Source organism: Schistocerca cancellata, chromosome 4 (assembly GCF_023864275.1).
Source record: "Schistocerca cancellata isolate TAMUIC-IGC-003103 chromosome 4, iqSchCanc2.1, whole genome shotgun sequence".
Taxonomy (NCBI): domain Eukaryota; kingdom Metazoa; phylum Arthropoda; class Insecta; order Orthoptera; family Acrididae; genus Schistocerca; species Schistocerca cancellata.
The window spans coordinates 157,329,497-157,347,374 of record NC_064629.1 but is presented as its reverse complement, the minus strand read 5'-3'; the positions used below and the strand labels follow the sequence as shown (position 1 = coordinate 157,347,374).

Here is a 17,878-nt window from a genome sequence, read left to right as displayed (position 1 = left end):
TTTTATCTGAGTTACGTGTTTATCTCATTTTATCAGACTGTGGATCGCGCTTGATAAAGTAGTACTGGCCTAGCAAGTCACCCAAATGATTGCTAGCAAACGCTACGGAAACATATCCCACATTTTCTGGTACGCCACCGATATAAGCGTGTCTTGCGTCGGTTTTCTGGGAGCCATAAACAGTGAGGATAAATCGATAGCAGAATTTACTGTAAGAACATGGTTTAGCTACAGCGAAATGAAAACTGGGGGTAATAAATGTATTGAAGAAATAAATATACCAAACAACATTTTTCGGAGAAACGAAATTCCACCCTCACAGTGGTCAGTACGGACGTTCAACGAAATGGCTGCAATGATGTTCTGGAAAAAAAAAGATTGTTTATTCTGGTCAGCAATACTAATATTGTGATGACACTGTATACAATAAAATAAAGTCATGAATAAGCTCGATTACATCTGCGTATATACCTATACTCCGCAAACCACCTTACGATGTTCAAAAAATGGCTCTGAGCACTATGGGACTCAACTGCTGTGGTCATAAGTCCCCTAGAACTTAGAACTACTGAAACCTAACTAACCTAAGGACAGCACACACATCCATGCCCGAGGCAGGATTCGAACCTGAGACCGTAGCGGCCGTTCGGTTCCAGACTGTAGCGCCTTTTAACCGCTCGGCCACTCCGGCCGGCACATTCGATGTGTGACGGTGGCATCTCTGGTTCAAAAATGGTTCAAATTGATCTGAGCGCTATGGGACTTAACTTCTGAGGTCATCAGTCCCCTAGAACTTATAACTACTTAAACATAACTAACCTAAGGACATCACACACATCCAAGCCCGAGACATGATTCGAACCTGCCACCGTAGCGGTCGCGCGGTTCCAGACTGTAGCGCCTAGAACCGCTCGGCCACTCCGCCGGGCGGCATCTCTGGTATCACTAACATTTTCCCCCTCTCTAATCCATTCGTAAAGGGTACATGAGTAGGAAGACTGTCTATAAATTTCCATACCAGCTTTACTTTGTCTGGTTTCCTTGTCATGGTCACTTCGCGAGGCATATGTGGGAGGACGTAATCAGTGACCTAGAGTGGGCGGTGCTGGGGGCATGGCCGCTGCTGTCGGAAGTGAGTGGGAGGCAGTTTGCGGCCAAGCTGGATAATCCTGTCTGCATGGTTATTAGGTCAGTTAATGCATTGTCATCAGGGCTACATAGCTACTTACGCTTAACCTGAAGGCAATTAGACAAATGGAAGTGGTCCAAAATTAAGTAGTAAGATTTTACGTAATTAATTATACCGTAAACTAAGGTTACTTGAGCGCTCAGTGTTATCTTGAGTGGAAAGAAGAAAAGAGTTTCGGTCTGTTATCAGAGGCAACAGTTACTGATAGTAGTGTTAGAACTATGATTTTCCAATAGGTAGGAGCAGTCTCTTTAGTACGTATAGATTTGTTAATATATCGGCCACTGAGGCTTCGTTCTGGCTCTCTTGTCACAGTAAAAAATTATTGTTTCGATTACTCTTAGACACTTACACTTCCAGTTATTGCTTACAGCGTTGTCATCCTGCAAAGCCTTTTTCAGGAAATCTCACGGCGCCTGGAAATGGTTATGATGCCTGTGTTCATTATATCTGTAATGTTCGATTCTTTGATTGTATTTCACGATCATATGCACAGCTATCCAGGCTGAGTGCAGATAAACACAGAGATTTCCATACTCTCTATCTTCTCTACTGTCTTATCAACGAACACTGTCCCTCATTTCTCTCTTCGGCCTTGTCATTTCCATATGAAGAACATAGTAGAAACACCCGTTCCCATCACAGCAAAATGCTTTCTGTTCCACTCCAAAATTCAGCTACTTGCTCGAAATCCTTCTCAGTAGCAAAGAACCTGACTCTCGAATACCCCCCCCCCCCCCCGCATTGTATTAGAGAACTGAATAACAAATGTTTCAAATGGCTCTAAGCACTATGGGACTTAACATCTGAGATCCCCTAGACTTAGTACTACTTAAATCTAACTAACCTAAGGACATCACACACATCCATGTCCGAGCAGGATTCGAATCTGCGACCGTAGCAGCAGTGCGGTTCCGGACTGAAGCGCCTAGAACCGCTCGTCCACAGCGGCCGGCAATGAATAACATCTCCACCTTCAAAAGAGAGTTAATGACATACCCACTAAAGCAACAATAAGGATTACCACTGTCCATGTTCACTCTTCTTTCCAATAATATCTTCCTCTTTTCCGAATATTCTTAGCTGGTCCAGTCTCCTTAAATTTCCTTTCCCCAGAACTCGATATATTAGAAACATCTACAGTGTGATTCACGAAGATATGCAAATATTTTAATATGTTATTCAACAAGTAAAACTAAAGAAAAAAGTTCATGTAAACATAGGTCCGCAAATGTTTAATTACGAAGTTACGGGTAATAACAGATTTTGTGTGAAATTTAGCAATTTAGCTAATATGAGGCCATCGCGAAACTGTAGAGGTTAAAGTTAAGCACAGTTTCCATTTATTTTGTTGTTATTGGTCTGGCGAATCTAATAAAAATGTCCCAGACGTGTATCTGCAGAAGTTTTCCAGAACGTCCAGAGAAGATAAGATTGTTTACTTTACATTAAGAATGTAGAAACGTTTATGTCGTTGTTGGCAACCGTTAGTGAGTTGTTTCAGTCGTTTCCTAATCTTGAAACGAGTTAGTTTTCCGTATTGTTCACTGAAAGAACAAATAACAATAGTGTATTTAAGTGACACCACATAGCAACTGTTGTGGTCTGTAGATTGTTGATGAAATAGGGATGCCTTTCAAATTTAAGACAGAGGAATACGCTTATATGGTGTTTATATATGGCAAATGTGATGGTAATGCTACGGCTGCAGTTAACGAATATCGCATACGTTATCCAACTCGGAGGATTCCGAATGCACGAACCATTAGAGGAGTATTTCGAATGTTCGATACATGAAGACGATGATGAGGATGTTATGGATGCTGTTCAACGTAGCCCGGGTACAGTACACGACGTATCTCTCAACGATTAGGCATTTCACAATCTATGGTATGGGGTAAACTGAAGTACAATAATCTTTATCCTTACCATAAACGAAAAGTGCATCGTTTACATCCTGGAGATCCTGCCCTTCGCTTGGAGTTGTGCACCTGGTTAAATACTAATCAGCAGTTACACGCCCGCATCTCGTGGTCGTGCGGTAGCGTTCTCGCTTCCAACGCCCGGGTTCCCGGGTTCGATTCCCGGCGGGGTCAGGGATTTTCTCTGCCTCGTGATGGCTGGGTGTTGTGTGCTGTCCTTAGGTTAGTTAGGTTTAAGTAGTTCTAAGTTCTAGGGGACTTATGACCACAGCAGTTGAGTCCCATAGTGCTCAGAGCCAAGCCACAAATACATTTTATTTACTGCTGAGGCACAGTTTACTCGAGATGGTACAAACAATTTACATAACGAGCATGTATGGTCTGAAGCAAATCCACATGCAACAGTGTAACGCAATTTCCAGCAGCGACTTACCGTAAATGTATGGTGTGGTATAATCAACACACACTTTATTGGACCATTCGTTTTCAAAGGACGTCTAATTGACGAGACGTACTTACAATTCCTTCAAGAAGAAATGCCCCGCTTGCTCGAAGGTATTCCACTTGCTACGCGATTGAAAATGTATTTTCAACATACGATGCGCGTCCACATTTTACCATCGCCGTTACTACACATTTTCCCCAGAAATGGAAGGTCGTGGTGCTACACGTCTGTGGCCACCCATATCGCCGAATTTAACAGAAATGGATTTTTGTAAATGGGGATGGGTGAAAGACATACACTCCTGGAAATTGAAATAAGAACACCGTGAATTCATTGTCCCAGGAAGGGGAAACTTTATTGACACATTCCTGGGGTCAGATACATCACATGATCACAATGACAGAACCACAGGCACATAGACACAGGCAACAGAGCATGCACAATGTCGGCACTAGTACAGTGTATATCCACCTTTCGCAGCAATGCAGGCTGCTATTCTCCCATGGAGACGATCGTAGAGATGCTGGATGTAGTCCTGTGGAACGGCTTGCCATGCCATTTCCACCTGGCGCCTCAGTTGGACCAGCGTTCGTGCTGGACGTGCAGACCGCGTGAGACGACGCTTCATCTAGTCCCAAACATTCTCAAGGGGGGACAGATCCGGAGATCTTGCTGGCCGGGGTAGTTGACTTACACCTTCTAGAGCACGTTGGGTGGCACGGGATACATGCGGACGTGCATTGTCCTGTTGGAACAGCAAGTTCCCTTGCCGGTCTAGGAATGGTAGAACGATGGGTTCGATGACGGTTTGGATGTACCGTGCACTATTCAGTGTCCCCTCGACGATCACCAGTGGTGTACGGCCAGTGTAGGAGATCGCTCCCCACACCATGATGCCGGGTGTTGGCCCTGTGTGCCTCGGTCGTATGCAGTCCTGATTGTGGCGCTCACCTGCACGGCGCCAAACACGCATACGACCATCATTGGCACCAAGGCAGAAGCGACTCTCATCGCTGAAGACGACACGTCTCCATTCGTCCCTCCATTCACGCCTGTCGCGACACCACTGGAGGCGGGCTGCACGATGTTGGGGCGTGAGCGGAAGACGGCCTAACGGTGTGCGGGACCGTAGCCCAGCTTCATGGAGACGGTTGCGAATGGTCCTCGCCGATACCCCAGGAGCAACAGTGTCCCTAATTTGCTGGGAAGTGGCGGTGCGGTCCCCTACGGCACTGCGTAGGATCCTACGGAATTGGCGTGCATCCGTGCGTCGCTGCGGTCCGGTCCCAGGTCGACGGGCACGTGCACCTTCCGCCGACCACTGGCGACAACATCGATGTACTGTGGAGACCTCACGCCCCACGTGTTGAGCAATTCGGCGGTACGTCCACCCGGCCTCCCGCATGCCCACTATACGCCCTCGCTCAAAGTCCGTCAACTGCACATACGGTTCACGTCCAAGCTGTCGCGGCATGCTACCAGTGTTAAAGACTGCGATGGAGCTCCGTATGCCATGGCAAACTGGCTGATACTGACGGCGGCGGTGCACAAATGCTGCGCAGCTAGCGCCATTCGACGGCCAACACCGCGGTTCCTGGTGTGTCCGCTGTGCCGTGCGTGTGATCATTGCTTGTACAGCCCTATCGCAGTGTCCGGAGCAAGTATGGTGGGTCTGACACACCGGTGTCAATGTGTTTTTTTTTTCCATTTCCAGGAGTGTAGTTTATGAGGACAAAATCAATACTCGTGAGGCAATAGTTGCTCGCATTATGAATGCAACAGACGGAATTAAGAACAACCCTGTGAAACTGAAATGAGGAACAAAATCTGCACATACATATGCAGCTTAATGCATTGAACTCGGTGGAGACATTTTTGAACATTTATTGTGAATGTATTGGGAAATCGTATGTACACTGTATAACTTCCTTAAGTTTTGTTTTTCCCGGTTTAACATGAATTCACATACGCTATGGTATTAATAAAAGCATCATCTGACACATCCATACAGTTTCAGTTAACGTTATTACCACCGTTTTTCCAAAATTAAATTCTCTACAACATCTGTTGAAAACATTGTGCAATTGTCATGAATTTAAAAAACAAATCTGGCCAAGTAGTTAATAAATAAAAAGTTTTAGGAAATTACTTCTTTGTTTCTCTGCATGTTGTGGAAAAGTACTGCAGATACACGTCTAGGACACGTTTCTTAGATTCACCAGATAAATAACAACAAAATAAACGGAAATCGTGCTTTACTTTAACCTCGTACAGTTTTGCGATGGCTCCATAGTAGCGAAGTTGTTAAATTTCGGACAAACTCTTTCATTAGCCGTAACCCCGTAACTAAACATTTGCGGACCTATGTTTAAATGTTTTTTTCTTTAGTTTTACATGTAGAATAATATACTAAAATATTTACATATCTTCATGAATCACCCCGTACCTTGTACACCTATAAATTCTTTTCACATTTGACGCTATTATTATTATTATTACTCTTAACAACATTAGTGGTAGCAGCTGCTGTAGAACAAGTACTGCCGGTTTAGTTCGTAGTCAATCACTCACATTACAACTCCAGACACTCAAATAATTTTAATACTATTTATTATACCAAAATTATTTTTTTTAGGAGACTATGATGTAAACAAGGTACTGTATTTGTGAAACCGTGGTCCGATGTAAGAGAGAGTCTCATAGCCCATATCAGATCGCGTCAAGTAAATAAATTAATAAAGACTTTCGTCTCTACAGGCACCATCAAAGGATACAAATTGTTCGTAAGTGATTTCTTCCCAAATTTCCTGTCTTTTACATCTTTATCCGTAACTATTTTAATGCCTTTATAATGAAAACCATATGAACACATTGATTTAAAAACTTGTCAACATAACGTGCAAAAGTGGGCTACTTTAGTCCTTATTTTCATACGAGTTGGGCTCAAGTGACACGGAATTACGTTTCTAGCCATCAAATGCAATATTACTGTGAACTCAAGTTGCCCATAAAATACATTAATTTGCAAAACTTGACTGCTTTTTGTCAAATGCAGTTTACTGAAGGATTTTTAAGTAATTACCAAATAAACGACAAGTGTGTTTTAATCGGATGCGTGAATCCTACTAAAAAGGTTTGGAATAGCCAAAATCGAAGGATATTTTGCTATACAAATGGGAAGACATTGTTGGAAAACTAAAATCTCCAAAACAGGTGAAGAAAGTTCTTTCTACAGTCAGTTTGAAGCACGACATATCACGCCCGGTGGTTCATGTTTTGCGTGAGTGGGCAGTTGTCCAGAAAAGGGTCTCGCATTGTAATTATTATTCCGAATGGTTCATATAATATTACTTACTTTTTAAAATGCTTTTAGATACAAAAAGTCACTTGTATAATGTAAAAACTGTGCTGCGCCTTGCGTGTCACGAAACAAACGTAGTTAACAAATCATCTAAATCCATTTCATCGGTAACATCGAAGTGAATATGTAAAATAAAAATATGATTGACTCCATCTTGGAACACTGCTAATCTTAAATAAGATTTGAATGGACATAAAAACTAAAAACTTAGTTCTTTAGAACAGGAGGACAAAGGAATTGTAATAAGGAAGCGAACAAAGTGCACAAACTCTAGGAATTCCTCCTCTTGTCCATTCATGTTTTTTTTAAGAACTCCACAATTTCACTCACGTCCTTTCCTTGCTCGTTTTGTCACTTCAAAAGCCACAAAAACATATCTCTATTGCTTATCAGTTTAATGTCCATCAAAACCATCTATGTAAAATTTCTGAAATTTTGTCGACGCCTATAGGACATCGAAGAGTAAATTTTGCCAATGATTTAAACAATTTTGCTGAATGATTGTCGAATATACTTCTCGAGTGACACAGTCAACTGGTAGAAAACTTCAAAATATAATTTCCTGGAAACTGCTTCAAGCGTTTTGACTTAGCTGTATCCATTATTACCTTGATCGAGGCATTTTGGAGTTTTGTGCTGACGCAGAAGTTTAGGATTCTCAAGACCAACATCAACAACGCCTTGACCACTTTTACGCCAAATTTCCTCAGATTTAAGTTAATACGTAATCACTCACCCTCGAAAGTCAGAGCTGCTAAATAATTTAAAAAAGCGCTTCATATTAGATCCCCTAAATCTCTTGTCTGGACGACATTCATTTTAGATTAAATGTTTCAACCAGTAAGTGCTATGGCAATAGAGTGACTAGCTTTCGCCCAAAGGCTGAAGAGGATTCTGGTCACACGTTGGCAGGCATGATGCGATGCAGTAAATATTTCACACAATGATTACAAATAAATTTTGATAACCTTTAGAAAAGCTAACAGAAATAAACGAATGCTTGAACACACGAAAGGACGCAGAAACTTTGTTAGTAGGGTTGTAGTCATTTTCGTTTCTATATTTCCCGGGTCTCTGGGAACAGGTGCCGCATGATGTTAATGATGCCAAAAATTGTCTACAATCGGAGACTTCACCTAGATCAGTGTGCTCAGAAAATAATCGCCTTAAAGGTGGTGTTGGAAGAGAAGCAATTGGAATTCGTAGACAAGGCTGTAAGTTATTCTAAGAGCTTGTGTGAAGAATTTACCATTTCTGTTGAACGTTCAAGACGAATTACTAGGATGCGCATTCCTAGTGAACGAAGTAGAGAGCCAGCGTATCGTATGAAGACATTTTAAAACAAAAAATATCATCTTCATTAGATAGAGAAACCGCTTAAATTCGAGAAAGATTCCAGCAGCTCCAGAATTTGGCCGACAAATATGCCTTCCTTAAGGCCTGCAGTAATGCTGGGAATTAAAGATGAGGAATGCAACCTCGACCAAGTTTCTCGAGATCTTGACAGAAGAATTTAAGCTTGAGTGCGTGCATCTAAGTTCTTTTATAGCTACAACAGACTGTAAGAAAGAACGTATTGATTCCGGCCCACTGGGTTAATTGAAGTTTATTTTCAGTCCAAATTCGAAGAAGGGTTACGTAATGTAGTTATAACGCTGAGAATATTCCTCACAACTGCCATCAATAATTCTAGTTGTCAAAAAAGCTTATCTAAAATGAAACTGATTAAAAATTACACTGATAGAAAAAAATTGCAACACCAAGAAGTAGTTGTGCGATATGAACAAAAGTTGATAGGCGTATTTCTACATCTGAAAGATGATGTTTATGTGGTGTCACCGCCAGACACCACACTTGCTAGGTGGTAGCCTTTAAATCGGCCACGGTCCGTTAGTATACGTCGGACCCGCGTGTCGCCACTGTCAGTGATTGCAGACCGAGCGCCACCACACGGCAGGTCTAGTCTAGAGAGACTCCGTAGCACTCGTCCCAGTTGTACAGCCGACTTTGCTAGCGATGGATCACTGTCTACATACGCTCTCATTTGCAGAGACGACAGTTTAGCATAGCCTTCAGCTACGTAATTTGCTACGACCTAGCAAGACGCCATATTCTTCAAGAATATATTCTGAACAGATAATATTGTGAATCAAGTACCGTCAAGAGCGACGTTCTTCATTAATGGATTAAAGTTAAGTATCAAACTAATTACGTCCGCTTTCTGAATTCTAATTCCTTGTCATGTTCCAGACCCCACGTCAGTATAGTTCTTCCCTCCTCACGCCAGTCTGCGTGAGCTAAAACGCGTGCGTTTCGGCCTCCACTAATAACACGGTGTTGGCTCTTCTGCCAACACAACAGTTTATTCAGATTTTGTGCATGTCCCACGCCACTATGACGATGCAAATCAGGTGTGCTTTAAAACAGATTGTAACGATCATAAGCGTTAGTCACCTTTGAGACTGGACGTGGCGAATTGGTGTTAGTTAAGAATGCGTTTAGGGTGACAAAGACACCACTGTCAGCACCTCACTGAGTCTGAATGGGATCATGTAATAGGGCTATGAGAAGCTAGATGTTCCTTTTGTGATAGTGCAGAAAGACTTGGCTGGAATGTAACCACTGTAAATGATTACTGGCAGCAACGGGAACGAAAATGTACAGCCACAAGAGGGCCAGGCTCCAGACGGCCACGTAGCACTACCGAGAGGGAAGACCATCGTGTTCGGCTTATGGCTCTGGTGCATCATACTGCATCTGCAGCCGCAATTTGAGCAACAGTGGCCACCACAGTGACACAAACAAACTCTTACCAATCGGTTACTTCAAGGACACTTCCGAGCCAGAAGCCCTGTAGCGTGCATTCCACCCACGCCAAACCACCGCCATTTGCGACTTCACTGGTGTCCAGCCAGAGCTTATTGGAGGGCAGGGTGGAGGTCTGTTGTGTTTTCTGATGAAAGCTTAGAAGGCGGCCAGTTGAGAACCTGCAACTTGTCTGCATCCTAGGCACACATGGCCTACACCTTGAGATTGGTCTAGGGTGTGATTTCGTATGACAACAGGAGCACTCTCGTGGTTATCGCACGTATCCACACTGCACATTTGTATGTTAGTCTGATGATTCGGCCTGTTAAGCTGCCAGTCATGAATGGCACAGCAGGGGGTGTATCCCAACAGGCTAACGCTCACCCAAATACCGCTGCTGTAACCCAATATGCTCTACAGAATATCGACATATTGTCATGGCCTGCTCGATCACCAGATCTGTCTCCAATGGCGGATATACCAGTCATCATTGGACGGTAAATCCAGTGCCATCCACTAACAGCATAAACCGCCCTAAACTGACCAAGCGCAACAGGCATGGAACTCCATCCCACAAACTAACATACGGCACCCGTAAAACACAATATATCCACGTTTGCATGCTTGCATCCAACATTCTGGCGGTTGTTAATGTACGGCATTTCACATTTTCAATGGCTTATCTCGCGCTTATATTAACCTGTGATCTTGCAATGTTAATAACGTAAATACGCTATGTGATCAAAAGTATCCGGACACCCCCAAAGCGGACCGGAGTGACCGAGCGGTTCTAGGCGCCATAGTCTGGAACCGCGCGACCGCAACGGTCGCAGGTTCGAATCCTGCCTCGGGCATCGATGTGCGTGATGTCCTTAGGTTAGTTAGGTTTACGTAGTTCTAAGTTCTAGGGGACTGATGACCTCAGAAGTTCCATAGTGCTCAGAGCCATTTTTACCATTCGAGCCCACCCCCAAAAACATACGCTTTTCATATTACGTGCGTTGTGCTGCCTCCTTCTGCCAAGTACTCCATCTCAGCGACCTAAGTAGTCATTAAACACCATGACAGAGCAGAATGGGGCGCTCCGCGGAACTCACGAACTTCTAACGAGGTCAGGTGATTGGGTGTCACTTGTGTCATACGTCTGTACGCGAGATTTCCACACTCCTAAACATCCGTAGGTCCACTGTTTCCGATATGATAGTGAAGTGTAAACGTGGAGGGACACGTACAGCACAAAGGCGTACAGACCGACCTCGTCTGTTGACTGACAGAGACAGCCGACAGTTGAAGAGGTTCGTAATATGTAAGAGGCAGACATCTATCCAGATCAACACACAGGAATTCCCAACTGAATCAGGAACCACTGCAATTACAATGACAATTAGGCGGGAAGTGAGAAAATTTAGGAGAAAACTTAGTATTCATGGTCAAGCGGCTGCTCATAAGCCACACATCACGCCGGTAAATGCCAAACGACGCCTCGCTTGGTGTAAGGAGCGTAAACATTGGACAACTGAATAGTGGAAAAACGTTGTGTGGAGTCACGAATCACGGTACACAGTGCGGCAATCCGATGGCAGGGTGTGAGTATGGCGAATACCCGGTGAACGTCATCTGCCAGCGTGTGTAGTATCAACAGTAAAATTCGGAGGTGGTGTTGTTATGGTGTGGTCGTGTTTTTCATACAGGGGGCACTATCAGACAACAGGCCTACATTGATGTTTTAAGCACCTTCTTGTTTCCCACTGTTGAAGAACAATTCAGGGATGGCGATTGCATCTTTCAACACGATTGACCACCTGTTCATAATGCACGGCCTGTGGTGGAGTGGTTACACGACAGTAAAATCCCTGTAAGGGACTGGCCTGCACAGGGTCTTGACCTGAATCCTATAGAACACCTTTGGGATGTATTGGAAGGCCGACTTCGTGCCAGGCCTCACCGACCGACATCAATGTCTCTCCACAGTGCAGCACTCCGTGACGAATGGGTCGCCATTCCCCAAGAAACTTTCCAGCACCTGATTGAACGTATGCCTGGGAGAGCGGAAGCTGTCATCAAGGCTAAGGGTTGGCCAACACCATATTGAATTCCAGCATTACCGATGGAGGGCGCCACGAGCTTGTGAGTCATTTTTAGCCAGGTGTCCGGATACTTTTGATCACGTTGTGTATGTTACCTAGACAAATGTATTTCCGAAATTTCATTACCATACATTATGGATGTTTTGGTGTTGCAGTTTTTTTTCGTCACTGTATTTAAGATCTACAATAACCGCAATGAGATTAACAAATCTAGATATTTTGGAAATCGAATACAAGGTACAAATTGACACCGACGAATGTATTAGGGAGTTTGCACTGCAAAAAAAGGCTTAGAATAAAATTTTGATCTAAGAAAGACGTTTTCTTTGAAACTCATTTGAAATAATGACAGATTATCACAGATTTTTTTCGATTTCCAATTATTTTCATGCTTTTTACAGTCAGTATAAGGTACTGTAATACGTACCTGAACTGCAAGACTTCTTGCTGATACTGAATATATTTCGAGTGATTACTATATTTCAGTTGCATTTGTGAATTTGTTGTAGGGTTTACAAAAAGAGAGCTTACATCCTCGTGTAATGTGGCCTTTCTATAACGGAGAACACAAAGACACTTGTAGATCTGCCACGAAGTCAAAAGGTGTGATTACATTGTCGCGTTCTGTGAAATATATGTTCAAGCTTCCATTATATGTTTCTTTGTGATATGAAAACACTTCCTACTTCTGCATATATCAATCAGATAGAAGTCAGATCGCATAATATTCATTCATGGGTCAAAATCTAGCATAAAATCGGAAACATTTTCAGGGCATTTTGACTGAGGTCATGTAAGTTATGAACACAGTTTGGTTAAAAAAGGAGAAGGAGGTTCTCGGCCATTATAATATATTTGCGAAATACAGACTGGAAAAAAAGGATACAACATACTTGGTGTCAATGCAAAATGTAATGTATTTTGTATTAGAGACTACAGTTCTGTCTAAAGAGTTCCAAAACACGTTTAATAAATTTCGTTGTTTTTGTTGTTATTTGTTTCGAGTATTAGTTAGCACACGCAGATCAATGTTACTGTTTCTAAACACGACAGTTTATTTTCCATCTCAATACCTACACACACCGAGATGACGGAAATAATGGTTCAAATTGCTTGTTCAACCGCTCGTGTGTCGCAGGATTCAAGGAAAGCGACCGATTGCAGGAAATATTGCTAGTGTGTTTGAGCGGTCACAACAGATTATTTCTATAAAGCAGAAGAATGTTATAAATAATAAAACAACGGCATTAGCTACTTAAGCATAGCCGCGTGGAGTGGCCGCTCGGTTACAGGCGACTTGTCACGGACTGCGCGGCCCCTCCCGCTGGAGGTTCGAGTCCTCCCTCGGTCATGGGTGTGTGTATTATTCTTAGCATAAGTTAGTTTACGTAGTGTGTAAGTCTAGGGACCGATGACCTAGGCAGTTTGGTCTCTTAGGAATTCACACACATTTCAGCATTTTCTACTTAAGTATAACATGATCAGCCAAAACATTATGACCACTGCCCACCGCGACGTTAGGTACCTGGTGGCTTTGCGGGCACGTGACGCGGTAACGAAGGTATAAGAGTGGAGCAGACTTTGATGGGGAATCAACACAGCGACGAACTGGGCTGAAAATGGGGGATCCCATTGAGAAAAGCGACTTTGACAAAGGGCAGATTGTTATTACGCAGAACCTGTGAGCAAGTATCTCGAAAACGGCGAAGCTAGTCGAATGTTCGCGTGCAACTGTCTTGAGCATCTACATAAAGAGGTAGAAGGACAGTGGAACTAACACTAGGCGCTAAATGGTTGGACGTCCACGACTCTTCACAGAACGTGGGATTCGGATGCTTGTCTGCTCTCTAAAGCAAGATAGATGTGATCTGTGGTATTTCTGCTGAAAAAGCTGAAGTGTTTCGGAGCACACCGTTCATCGTAAATTGTTGAACATGTTGATCCAACGACATCGTCAATTACGATTCCAGTGGGCATGGGAACATCGGGATTCGACCGTCGATCAATGGAAACGTGTCGGCTCCTCGGGTACATCACATTTTTGCTACACTACTTCGATGGTCATCTCAACAAATGCGGTCATCGAGGTGAATGACGGCTCGAAATGTGCAGCGCGCTACGGAGGCAGGCTGGTGGGAGCAGTATTATGCCGTTGGAGGAATTCTCTTGCGCTTGCATGAGACCCTTGGTAGTAATCGAGGACACACTGACAGGTAAAAACCACCTGCATCCTTTCATGCTTGATGTCTTCCGTCCGCAGCTCGTGGTCGTGCGGTAGCGTTCTCGCTTCCCGCGCCCGGGTTCCCGGGTTCGATTCCCGGCGGGGTCAGGGATTTTCTCTGCCTCGTGATGACTGGGTGTTGTGTGATGTCCTTAGGTTAGTTAGGTTTAAGTAGTTCTAAGTTCTAGGGGCCTGATGACCATAGATGTTAAGTCCCATAGTGCTCAGAGCCATTTGAACCATTTGATGTCTTCCCTGACGGCGATGTCATCTTTCACCTAAATAATTATCCGTGTCTCAGAGCCAGAACCGCGCTACAGTGGTTTGAAGAGCATTATAATGAACTCACGTTGATGCCACGGCGACCAAATTCGCCTGATGTAAATCCTACGGAAAGCACCTTGGTTACTATCGGGCGCCATCACCGCGTATGCAAATCAGGAGTCATTTTAACGCGAATTACATGACCTGTGATTAGACATCTAATGCCGCGTACCTCCACAAACGTACCAATTAACTGTCGGATCCCTGACGCGCAGTCTCAGTGATATATTTCGTTCTAAGGACGGACAAGCAAACTACACTACTGGCCATTAAAATTGCTACACCACGAAGATGACGTGCTACAGACGTGAAATTTAACCGACAGGAAGCAGATGCTGTGATATGCAAATGATTAGCTTTTCAGAGCATTCACGCAAGGTTGGCGCCGGTGGCGACACCTACAACGTGCTGACATGAGGAAAGTTTAAAACCGATTCCTCATACACAAACAGCAGTTGACCGGCGTGCCTGGTGAAACGTTGTTGTGATGCCTCGTGTAAGGAGGAGAAAAGCGTACCATCACGTTCCCGACTTTCATAAAGGTCGGATTGTAGCCTATCGCGATTGCGGTTTATCGTATTGCGACATTGTTGCTCGCGTTGGTCGAGAGCCAATGACTGTTAGCAACATATGGAATCTGTGGGTTCAGGAGGGTAATACGGAACGCCGTGCTGGATCCCAACGCCGTCGTATCACAAGCAATCGAGATGACAGGCATCCTATCCGCATGGCTGTAACGGATCGTGCAGCCACGTCTCGATCCCTGAGTCAACAGATGGGGACGTTTACAAGACGTCTGCACGAACAGTTCGACGACGTTTGCAGCAGAATGGACTATCAGCTCGGAGACCATGGATGCGGTTACCCTTGACGCTGCATCACAGACAGGAGCGGCTGTGATGGTGTACTCAATGACGAACGTGGGTGCACGAATGGCCAAACGTCATTTTTTCGGATAAATCCAGGTTCTGTGTACAGCATCATGATGGTCGCAACCGTGTTTGGCGACATCGTTGTGAACGCACACTGGAAGCGTGTATTCGTCACCGCCATACTGGCGTATTACTCGGCGTGATGGTATGGGATGCCATTAGTTACACGTCTCGGTCACCTCTTGTTCTCATTGACAGCACTTTGAACAGTGGACGTTACATTTCAGATGTGTTACGACCCGTGGCTCTACCCTTCATTCGATCCCTGCGAAATCCTACATTTCAGCAGGATAATGCACGACCGCATGTTGCAAGTCCTGTACGGGCCTTTCTGGATACAGAAAATGTTCGACTGCTGCCCTGGTCAGCACATTCTCCAGATCTCCCACCAATTGAAAACGTCTGGTTAATGGTGGCCGAGCAACTGGCTCGTCACAATACACCAGTCACTGCTCTTGATGAACTGTGGTATCGTGTTGAAGCTACATGGCCAGATGTATCTGTACATGCCATCCAAGCTTTGTTTGACTCAATGCCCAGGCGTATCAAGGCCGTTATTACGACCAGAGATGGTTGTTCTGGGTACAGATTTCTCAGAATCTCTACACCCTAATTGCGTGAAAAGGTAATCACATGACAGTTCTAGTATAATATATTTGTCCAATAAATACCCTTTTATCATCTGCAGTTCGTCTTGGTGTAGCAATTTTAATGGCCAGTAGTGTATAAAGCAGGTGGTCATAATGTTTTGCCTCATCAGGGTATAATGTTCATAATCTATATGTCAGTAGTACAAGTGTATTTGATAGTCCGCCACCGTAAATGTGTGGGCAGCGCACCGGAATGTCACGCCCGGGGGCGGGGGTTCGATTCCCGGCTGGGTTGGAGATTTTCTCCGCTCAGGGACTGGGTGTTTGTGTCGTCATCATCATCATTTCATTCTCATCGACGCCAAGTCACCGAAGTGGCGTCACCTTAGAAGTCTTGCACCAGGCGATCGGGTCTTTCCGTCGGGAGGCCCCAACCACATGACATTTCATTTTAACTGCATTTGATTTTAGTGTCGTCTGTTGTACTGAATAGCTAAGACATTAGACGCGAACGAATCCAAAACGTAACGAAGCTTTTTCCGCGACGTCCACTGTACTCGTCCCTGTGCTCCAGGTGACGTGAGACGCACTCTATTTCGTTGCGCAAAGTAGTCTTAACTATATCACTATCCCTAAAGAAAACGTTAATTACATTTTATCGACTGTTCTGGAAATACTTAATGATTTACTTTAAATCATTAGACAAGGATATTCCCCCACAACTACTATGCCACTGCTTTTAGCCCTAGCTGTAGATAAGTCCATTTTCTCAACCAAAAGCCTTCTTCACCTAAATATTATCTCTAAAACCTATCGCACGTCTACCACCGAAGGCTAATGCGATGCTCAAGTTAAAACGTAATGACTCACTCTCGAGGTTCAGTCCCGCAAAATAAAATTAAAAAAATCAACCATCTGTTCCCTATACCACAGAGCATGTTTGCCTGTGCTCTAGACTCTGCAAGGGTGTCTTATTAGGTCCTCTAAATCTCTAGTTGGAGGACTTTTGTTTTAGATTAAACGTTTCAGCCAACAAGCGCTGTAGTAACAGAATGACTGGCTTCTGTCCCAGTATAAGCGTTTCCATTCTCATCCCGTACTAGCACTATCCTCCTTGATGTCGCTTCCCGACATTGCTACTCGGACTATCATTTTTATTCCGACGTTAAGAGAAGTTTACGCAGCAAGATAAGTTCTTTTTAGTGATGAAATTCTTCTGAACCCAAAAAAAGCTCGCTTTAACTGAATGGCTTCAAATGGCTCTGAGCACTATGGGACTTAACATCTATGGTCATCAGTCCCCTAGAGCTTAGAACTACTTAAACCTAACTAACCTAAGGACAGCACACAACACCCAGCCATCACGAGGCAGAGAAAATCCCTGGCCCCGCCGGGAATCGAACCCGGGAACCCGGGCGTGAGAAGCGAGAACGCTACCGCACGGTTTAACTGAATTCATCCAGTCAGTTAGTGGTCAGCCGACAGACTGGAGCATGGCTGTTCTTACACAGACTGGATGCACCTCGTGTAATGGGTAGTGGAAATGCCTACTAAAGTCCTGTTGACAAGGAATTATTATACACTTAATCTTTTTGTGCCAACGGCCTTGCCGCAGTAGTTACGCCGGTTCCCGTCAGATCACCGAAGTTAAGTGCTGTCGGGCTGGGCTAGCACTGGGATGGGTGACTATCCGGTCTGCCGAGTGCTGTTGGCAAGCGGGGTGCACTCAGCCGTTGTGAGGCAAACTGAGGAGCTACTTGATTGAGAAGGAGCGGCTCCGGTCTCGGAAACTGACATACGGCCGAGAGAGCGGTGTGCTGACCACATGGCCCTCCATATACACATACAGTGTAGGGGTTGAAGATGACACTGCCGCCGGTCTGTACCGTTGGGTCTTCATGGCCTGTTCAGGAGGAGTTTAGTTTTGTTTCGCTTTTCGTTATTTTTTAAGGTAAATTACTATGGGACCAAACTGATGAAGTCATCGGTCCCTTGGCTT

The 17,878-nt window shown here is 44.3% G+C and overlaps 1 pseudogene; it reads left to right on the top strand.

Annotated features, from left to right (window-relative positions):
• Positions 1-17,475: 17,475 nt before the first annotated feature.
• LOC126185566 (5S ribosomal RNA) lies at positions 17,476-17,593 on the top strand (annotated as a pseudogene).
• The last annotated feature ends 285 nt before the right edge of the window (positions 17,594-17,878 follow it).